The sequence below is a fragment of the Cyprinus carpio genome, chromosome A3, assembly GCF_018340385.1.
Source record: "Cyprinus carpio isolate SPL01 chromosome A3, ASM1834038v1, whole genome shotgun sequence".
NCBI classification, from domain to species: Eukaryota; Metazoa; Chordata; class Actinopteri; order Cypriniformes; family Cyprinidae; genus Cyprinus; species Cyprinus carpio.
In genome coordinates, this window is record NC_056574.1 from 36998857 (window position 1) to 37008216 (window position 9360).

The window sequence follows — 9360 nt, forward strand, 5'->3', positions numbered from 1 at the left end:
TAGTGCCCGGATACACCCTCCTTTTGATCAGGGATAAGGGAATTACTCCCCACTGTTCCAGTTTATTTAAAATGTCCTATCTACCTACATGACCTATACCTATATCTTCAATGTAAGCAGGCAGGTGCTTAAAAAAAAAACATAGTCCCTGTTATACAGTCTTTTAACCTCAAAAATCCTACCTTTAGGGCTCCTGCAAAGAGTGGGCTATTTAAAGATCAGCAACCCTTATGTACAGTATATTAGATCAGTTGTGAAGAAAACCCTAAAGCTTACAGCACCTGGTATTCCCAGGCAGTCTCCCATCCAAGTACTAACCAGGCCCGACCCTGCTTAGCTTCCGAGATCAGACAAGATCAGGCGCGCTCAGGGTGGTACAGCTGGAAGCAAGGGCTGCTGCAAAGAATACCCAAAACATCAAAAACACAAATATACAGCATACTATAACAAAAGTGAAAAAAACACCAAAACCTACAAAAACTCATATTCCCAGACGCGCTCTCCTCTAAGTCCCTATACTGACCAATCATTGAGCTCCGTTGAGTAAGTTGAGCCGCTCAATCTACCAATCACTGAGCTCTGTTGAGCAGGCTGCTTCCTCAACCCACCAATCAGATGGCCGCTTTGCTTTGATTAACCGAACGGGTCAAGTGCATCATGTGAGTGACGAGCGTAAACAATATCATCAGTGGACTGAGATCAGTGACAGCAAAAAATAGGTAAGTCCAGTATATTCTCCAGTATATTCATATAAATGCTTTCTAACAGTTCTTTTTCTGCATGGATTTACGTGCAGTAATTACAAAGTTATTAACTGTTAAAGTTTTAAAACCTTTAAGGGAAAATATAATCGCCCATCTAACTAACGTTACTAACATGAATCATAAACTGCAGCAATTCTTGATAGTCTTTGTAATGTTTTACTAAAAACTAAATACTTTGGAAATACCCAAGCACAATCAGGGCTGGACATTAGGACTAACCTCTTATCCAGATACAGGTAGATTTTACTTATGGCTAGTAACACTACTGTCACTTGCCAGTTTGTCCTGTTGGAATTGACTGACCACATACTGTACATTTAAATAGTTTAGGCCTGTTTTGTCTGGCTATCTCAACTAATCTAAACTATTTTGTCTCATTGTAACTGATAAGCCATTAACATTCAATAACATGTTAAAACACTGAAAACACAAGGTAAGCAAAAATATAGTCTAAAATTATAAAACCATTACCTTTTGAACTTTCAGCTAATCATATGAAATATCACATTAAAAGGTAAATCAGATAACATCCATAAAGATAACTCATAACTTTTTAATTATACTTTAATTAATTATTATTACTTTACAAAATACCTTTTTACTTCTACTTTAAGTAATAGCAATAGCAGTACTGTTACTTGTGTACATGTTTTGCATCTTCTAGTCTTCCAGTGTTTAGTCCCCTCTACAGTTTGAAAAGAAAAAACTAATCTGAATCTGTTTTTGTTTTATTACAACAGATAAAACGCATGGATTTGGTGGGACACAAGTGCAGTGTATGTGGCAGTAGTTTCTCTGTTAAGGTCCAACCTGACTCGGCACATGCAGCTTCATGGTCCAAAGGAACATGTGTGTGAAGTGTGTGGGAAAAGCTTCTCACTGAAACAGCAGGTGAGCAGCCACCAAAAACAGTACCTGTACCCATGCATCCATCTGTACAGGCAGAGAGATGCAGCTAAGAGTGTGGCAATGGCCCCCAGCAAAGCAGTAGACCCCAGCTGTCTGGATTCTGAAAAGGCGGAGGCTGCTGCAAAGAAAGCTGGACGGGAAATGTGGAAAGGCCAGCTAGTTGTCACATTCGGCAAATATGCAGGACAGTATTTCAGTTGGCTGCTTGAAAATGATGTGGGCTGGGTCATATGGCTGCTGTCTGAATATTGCCAGAAGGGTGAGAAGAACGATCTCCTAAAGTGGGAAAAGGAACAATTTCTGCAGTATGCCAGAGAGTTCCCACCTGTCACCTTTCATCTTGACAAACGCTTGGAGGTAACTTTGACCCTTTAACTGAGATTAAATTATATTTACTGTTTTGTTTATAAAAAAAAAAATTAAGTGCATGTGTAAATCATGTAGGCTGACATGTAATGCACCTTCAGTAGTAAAATCATCAATGTTTACTCTGCACAAAAGCTAGTGCTTTAGACATAGGAAGTGGTAACAGTGTAAGTACTTGTGTTTATATGGTACAGTACAACTTTGTATGTGTTTTTCTAATATTTCTTTATTTTCTGCTTGAACAGGAGTCAAGGAAAGACAAAGGAAAGAAGGCTGAATCTACCCTTTCTAAGTTCTAGCAGGATCTTGACTATGCCAGTGATGCTGAATTGTTGGCAGCTGCTGGTAATTAACATTTAACATGCCATAACTCTATTTTAAAATTCATATAACATTTTCTTACTGATGTATTTCAAACATCTGACTAAATACACTGCCGAAATATCACACATTTTATGGCACTGATAATGATGACAGTAGGTTTAGTATTTCACTTTAATTTTCAGCAGGGTGAGGGATATTATCAAGCTAGCTGCCCTTTTTCAGTGTAACAGATTTAATGTCTAAATGCTTTGTTGGCATTTAGATAACACATAAAAAATCTATTTAATTTGTAGATGTGATATGTTGGATTTTTTATTATATTACAATATATTTTTAAACTATTGCCTATATTTTTTTGTAGCAGCTCTATACTAAAATGTTTGTATCAAATATCATTTGTGTTCTCTAAAATAAGATCTGATAACATGGAAAATAGAAACAAACTTTGTTTATTTTGATTATGCTTACGTTTGTCATTATATTCACATCTTAAGCAATGGGCTCAATACATTTTGTCAGATTTTTTCTACAGAGACTGTCCTTGAAGAGTCTGAGGTAGCGGTCTTACCACACAGCTTACCACCTGGGGAGAGCTCACACCGGCTGTGAGTCAGGACTCTTCCCTGAGCCTCAGCACATCTCAGGGAAGACCTTCTTCCCCTGTAGACACCTCTGCCTCAGAAACCGGTAACATCTTGCTGGAGGGCTGGCAGAAATACTGGGAGCATCCACCTCCATCTACACAAGCCAATGGTATAGCTCCTCCTAACATCAAGTGGCTGAAATGTGATGAGATGTATGGTCTGTTTTAGAGGCCTTTCAAGTACAAGAATGCCAAAGGAGAGATTGTGGAGAGAAGGCTTTTAAAGGAGAAGATGGAGTTCCACCCACCCCCAATTCCTACTTCTGTCAAGGGAGGACTGCCCAACATGATGGCCTTTTTCACAACCCCTGTCTTCTTCTGGCGCCCAGTTGGTGTGATGCAAGCCAAGATCCGCTGCCCTAGCACCAACTGCCCTGCACCACCAGGTGAATACCTTGAGAAGAAAGGCTTTGGTAGTTATGCCAGACAAGTATGTGGGATGAAGTACAATTACACCCTGTTGACGGAGAAGCTGAAGTGTTCACATTGTGAAAAGATGAGGCGGGCAGTGAGTAAGACACATAGTGACACAGACAGTGAAGATGAGGAAAGTCATCATGTTCAGCAGTACATTTGGCTGGTACACAGTCCCAAGATTCTGATGAACTTGGCCCCGTCCATCAGAAGCATGTTCCCTGCCATACTATGTGGGAAGCGTGCCATTGACAAAGGTGTGGTCACTCTTCTGAATGACAGGGTCAACAGTGTGTCCATGAACAAAGTCCAGAGACTGCTGCAGCAGGGACATGATGAGTGGTATGTGGAGCGCCATGACCTGTACCAGACTCTCCTGTATGAAGCCCACACAGCTGGATCTGCATCATCTCAGAAGAGCATCCTGTCCTTTGTCAAAGCTGCTGGTACTTACACTCCTCTGCCCCGGACTCCCCTTTCTTGTGCCCATGTGCTGAGGCGTGCACACATGATCATGGAGATGGAGAAGATGCCTGTGTACAGAGCCTCAATCCTCAGTGTGACTGGAGACATCCTCTGCATTGATGGTACAAAAAAGGTATGTGTATTGTATCAATTCATGAAGTTAAGCAGACTTAATATTTATTTAGTCACTTTAAAGTGACTTGAGCCAGCTTATTGTTTTGAATAAGGGACTTTGGCCTCACTGTTCAGTGTTCAAATGTGATGGATACAGAATGTACATGCCCTGTAATTCATATAAATTATATTGGACAGACAGGTTATTGATAGAAACTATCAAATGAATGTTCTGCTTTGTGTTTTCCAGGTCCTTAAGAAGATATATGGTGATGGCCAGGGCACCATGCAGTATGTCACCAGTGTGCTGAACGAGTGGGGCCAGTTCTTGACCACAGTGGTGGTGGCAGCTGAGTCTGAGGGGTGCTACAGACGTATGGCCAAAGGTCTGATGGCCCGCTTTGAACGAGCTAGGGCTCCTGCACCAACTGTCATATATGCAGATAGGGCTGGGTATTGTTCAAAATCTTTCGATCCAGTGCCAATTTCGGTACCTCAGTTTCGATACCGGTTCCTAACAATACTTTTTTCGATACCAATTTTACAGAACACATTACCTCAGAAAAACTTTGGTTTTATTTTTTCAGTTTGACTCATGCTCCTTAGCCAGTGCACAAACGAACAAAAAAAGCACAAAGGAACAAAAAATGTTTTATAAAGAGCTCATGCTCACCAAAGCTGAATTTATTTTAATAAAAAAATACAGTAAAACTTGTAATATTGTGAAATAGTATTACAATTTAAAAATCTTATTTGAATATATTTCAAAATGTAATTTATTCCTGTGATGTCAAAGCTGAATTGTCAAAATCATTACTTAAGTGTCACATGACCCTTCAGAAATATGAAAACAGTTCGCTGCTTAATATTTTGGAAACTGATACATTTTTTTTTCATGATTCTTTGATGAATAAAAAATTAAAAAGAACAGCATTTATTTAAAAACGAAATATTTTGTAACGTAACACATGTTTTAATGTCACCTTTGATAACTTTAATGCATTCTTACTGAAAAAAAATTCTGACTAACCAACACATTTTTCAACCACAATGTACATTCAGTAGGTTATTATTTATTGCAGTATAAACACTGCCAGAGTGATCAACAAGGTATCTCTTCATTTACCAGTCGAAGGCGGGCAACTTTCTGCTCTTATGTTTACTCCGTGCACTGTCTAGGTCTTCATCATATTTGTCTTGGTACCGGTCTTTGCAGCAATTATTTTACCACAAATACTGCATCACGCGTTGTTGGCATCGAGCCTGGAGAAATGTACCCACACTTTTGATCGACTTTTCCACATCTTTAAGGTATTATGTGTGTGTGCTCGCATCTCATATAAGTATGCGCGTGAAGAGTTTGTGCGTGCGCGTGCCTCATATGAGTATGTGCCAGTCTATGGTATGTGCGCGGAGAGTTCCGCGCGTCTCGTTTGTGTAGAGTTTGTGTGTGTGTGAGTGACTTTATGTGTGTTGTTGTGCATTTCATATGTACTTGTTTGAGCACTGACGTTGACGAGTTAACTCCTTAGGTATCGAAATCTGGAACCGAACAACATATAATTTTTCGATACTTGATAGTATCGAGGCAATTCGGTCAGTACCTAAAAAGTATCGAACTCGGTACCCAGAGCTCCCGACGTTCACCTCATTCGCGTCACTACTCAATGTTACTATGGCTACTATGTCTACTACTAAGACGTTGAGAGAGCTGCGAGTTGCGACGTCAGCAAAATAAAACACAACTATGGCAGAAGCCAAAAAAACGAAAACATATCATTTTCATTCTGACTGGGAAGAGGTTTACTTTTTTGTTTATTCAAATTCGAAGTCCATCTGTCTTATTTGCAATTCAAGCATGGCCTTACCGAAGAAGGGCAATTTGGAGCAGCATTTCAAGACCGTGCACAAAAGCTATGACGCAGATTTTCCGGCTAAATCAGCTCTACGCACCCGAAAAGTCTGGGAATTGAAGGGGCAGTTAGCAGCACAGCAGTCCATTTTTACCAGGCCAAACACCAAGGGTAAGGCTGCAACTATAGCATCTTATCGTGTCAGTAATGTTCTTGCAAAACACAAGAAGTCTTTCAAGGCCAGCGAAGTTGTGAAAGAAGCATTTGTCAAGGCTGCAGACGCACTTTTTGGTGACTTTAAGAATAAACGTGACATCACAGCTGCCATTAAGGACATTTACATTTACATTTAGTCATTTAGCAGACGCTTTTATCCAAAGCGACTTACAAATGAGGACAATGGAAGCAATCAAAAACAACAAAAGAGCAATGATATATAAGTGCTATAACAAGTCTCAGTTAGCCTAAAAACAGTACACGTAGCAAGGGCTTTTAAATAATATAATAAATAAAAAGGAAACAGATAGAATAGAAAAAGAATAGAGCAAGCTAGTGTTAGAGGTCTTTTTTTTATAATTGTATAATAAATGAAAAGAAAATAGAATACAAAAAGATTAAAAAGGTAGTTCATTTTTTTAAATTTTTTTAAAAAAAATAGAATTAGAATAGTGAGTGAAAAAGTTAGAGGGTCAAATAAAGATGGAAGAGATGTGTTTTAAGCCAATTCTTAAAGATGGCTAAGGACTCAGCTGCTCGGATTGAGTTGGGCAGGTCATTCCACCAGTGTTACAGAGGAGGTTCCTGTACCGCCTCCCTTGCACCACCAGAGGGAGCCATCGCCCGAATATTAGGTTTACTATGAACTCCATTTACCACAAGGCCTCATACCTGGGACTAATTACACTTACACATGCACCTCATTTCCACACTCATATAAGCTGCTCACACACACACACACACTCATTGCGAAGTCTTGGTTTGCCTCGGCTGTCAGTTCTGAGCGTTATTACCCGTGTTTTGTTTTCTACTCTTGACCCTGGACTGTTTCACGTTATTGATTGTTCTCTGCCTGTCTCGACTTTCTGCCTGATTTTCCGACTCTGTCTCTGCCTCCCCCCTATTGCTGAGTTTGCTGTCGTTTGACCCCGTCTGTTTGACTATCCCAATAAAGAGCTGCAAATGGATCAAACTCCGTCTGGTTCTTCGCAACAGAAGACTTCGCCGTTTAGTGATCCAGCGGCCTTCAGGCAACTCTCCACCGAATTGACCGCCCAAGCATCTCAGCTGGCATCACAACAGCATCAGCTGAACTGACTGACAACTCTAACGGAGGAGCTAGTTCAAGCATTGCAAGGTATCCGTCATTCGACAACCGGCGCCATGGCTGCCCAACCGCCAGCGCCAAGTAACCCTTCGCCGTCGATGACTTCCCCAGTCAGCCCTCGCCTCGCCTTCCCAGAACGGTTTGACGGAACTCCGACTAAGTGTAGGGGTTTCCTGTTACAGTGCTCTCTTTTTGTCAATCAACAGCCGCTATTATACCCCACGGAATCCAGCCGTATAGCATTCGTTTGTTCGCTGCTCACCGGGAGGGCGTTAGAGTGGGCAACAGCAGTCTGGAGGACGGATGGTTCCGCTTTCCCCTCATTCGCCGCATTCCTTCAACAGTTCCGTGAGGTATTTGAACATTCTACGGAGAGAGGAGATGCTGGAGAGCAGCTATTAACCCTTACTCAAGGGAGGAGCTCGGCTGCGGAGTATGCTCTCTCATTCCGCACACTCGCAGCTCAAACCACCTGGGTCGAGGACACACTGAAACTGCTGTTTCGAAAAGGATTAAGACCAGAGTTACAGTCCGAATTGGCTTGCCGTGACGAGGGTAGGAATCTGAATGAATTCATTGATCTCACCATCCGAATTGACAATTTGATCCGCTCACGACGCCCAACACAAGCTCCAGCCCAAATGTCTCACGAAGCGGTCATGAATCAGGAACCAATGCAACTAGGAACAACCCACATCACGCCTGAGGAACGCGAACGTCGTATGCAAAATCACCTTTGTCTTTACTGCGGTCAACCCGGACATATGAGGACTTCCTGCCCTGTACGTCCATCGACAAGGTCTCAAACGGTGAGTCAACAAACCAAGAACACCCCCTCCTCCTCTTGCTTTTACCCACCAGCTCAATTAATCCCTCAGAACAAAGTATTTCTGACTTCAGCACTCGTAGATTCGGGGGCAGCGGGGAATTTCATTTCAAGTGAGTTTGTTACTCAGTGCCAACTGACCCTAACTCCCTGTAACTCACTCTTGGCAGTGGAGGCTCTAGATGGACGTCCCCTCGGCGACGGGAGGATTCTCCAGATCACGGAGGAGGCCACGCTCCTCATTGGAACCCTGCATACAGAAACCATCCGATTCTATGTCATCAATTCATCCACTCACTCCATTATCCTTGGACTACCCTGGCTGCGCACCCATAACCCTCACATCTCCTGGAGAGAGAATCAAATTATACAGTGGGACCCCTCTTGTCAAGTTCGCTGTTTGTCCAAAATTTCAAGAATCCACAGCAAGGCCTCTGACCCTTCTGTTCCGGACGTTAACAGCCTAAACGTGCCAGTCGTGTACTCTGACTTAATCGAGGCCTTCAGCAAGAGAAAAGCATCTCAATTACCTGAACACCGCTCTGTGGACTGCGCTATTCGTCAGGCTTTCGAAGAACTAAAGATCAGATTCACTTCAGCGCCCATCTTACGACACCCAGATCCTGAACGACAGTTCATCGTCGAGGTCGACGCTTCTTTCACAGGGGTAGGGGCAGTTCTATCACAACGTCATGGACAACCGGCCAAGATGTACCCATGCGCATTCTTCTCTCGCAAATTGTCGGATGCCGAACGCCATTATGATGTGGGCAATCATGAGCTTCTGGCTATGAAATTGGCCCTTGAGGAGTGGCGACATTGGTTAGAGGGAGCCACAACCCCTTCATGGGTTACCAACCACCGCTATTCCCCTGGTCAGGTGAACCCACCGACCTGCCCTCAGTAACCGAATGGCTGCAGAACAGCGAGGCCATCTGGGATCGGGCTCATACCCATCTGCTCCATGCAGTCAGACGACAGGAACAACAGGCTAACCGCCATCGTCACCCTGCTCCAGCATATGACCCTGGTCAATGGGTCTGGCTCTCCACAAGAGATCTCTGCTTCAGATTACCCTGCAAGAAACTCAGTCCCAGGTATGTTGGCCCGTTCAAAATTATTAGACAAATTACCCCCGTATCATTTCGTTTGGAATTGCCCACTAATTATTGTGTTTCCCCTACTTTCCACGTTTCCCTACTCAAACCTGCTGGGGGTCCGAGCGGAACGACGGAAGAAGGAGCTGCACCCCAGGCCCCCGCGCCGATCCTGATTGACGGCGAGGAGGCGTATCGGGTGCATGAGTTGGTCGATTACAGACGCCGTGGGGGTACGCTGCAGTACTTGGTCGACTGGGA

At 42.9% G+C, this 9360-nt stretch overlaps 1 pseudogene; it reads right to left on the bottom strand.

The window, feature by feature from the left end:
* Positions 1 to 269: 269 nt before the first annotated feature.
* Positions 270 to 388, bottom strand: LOC122139094 (annotated as a pseudogene).
* Positions 389 to 9360: the final 8972 nt, after the last annotated feature.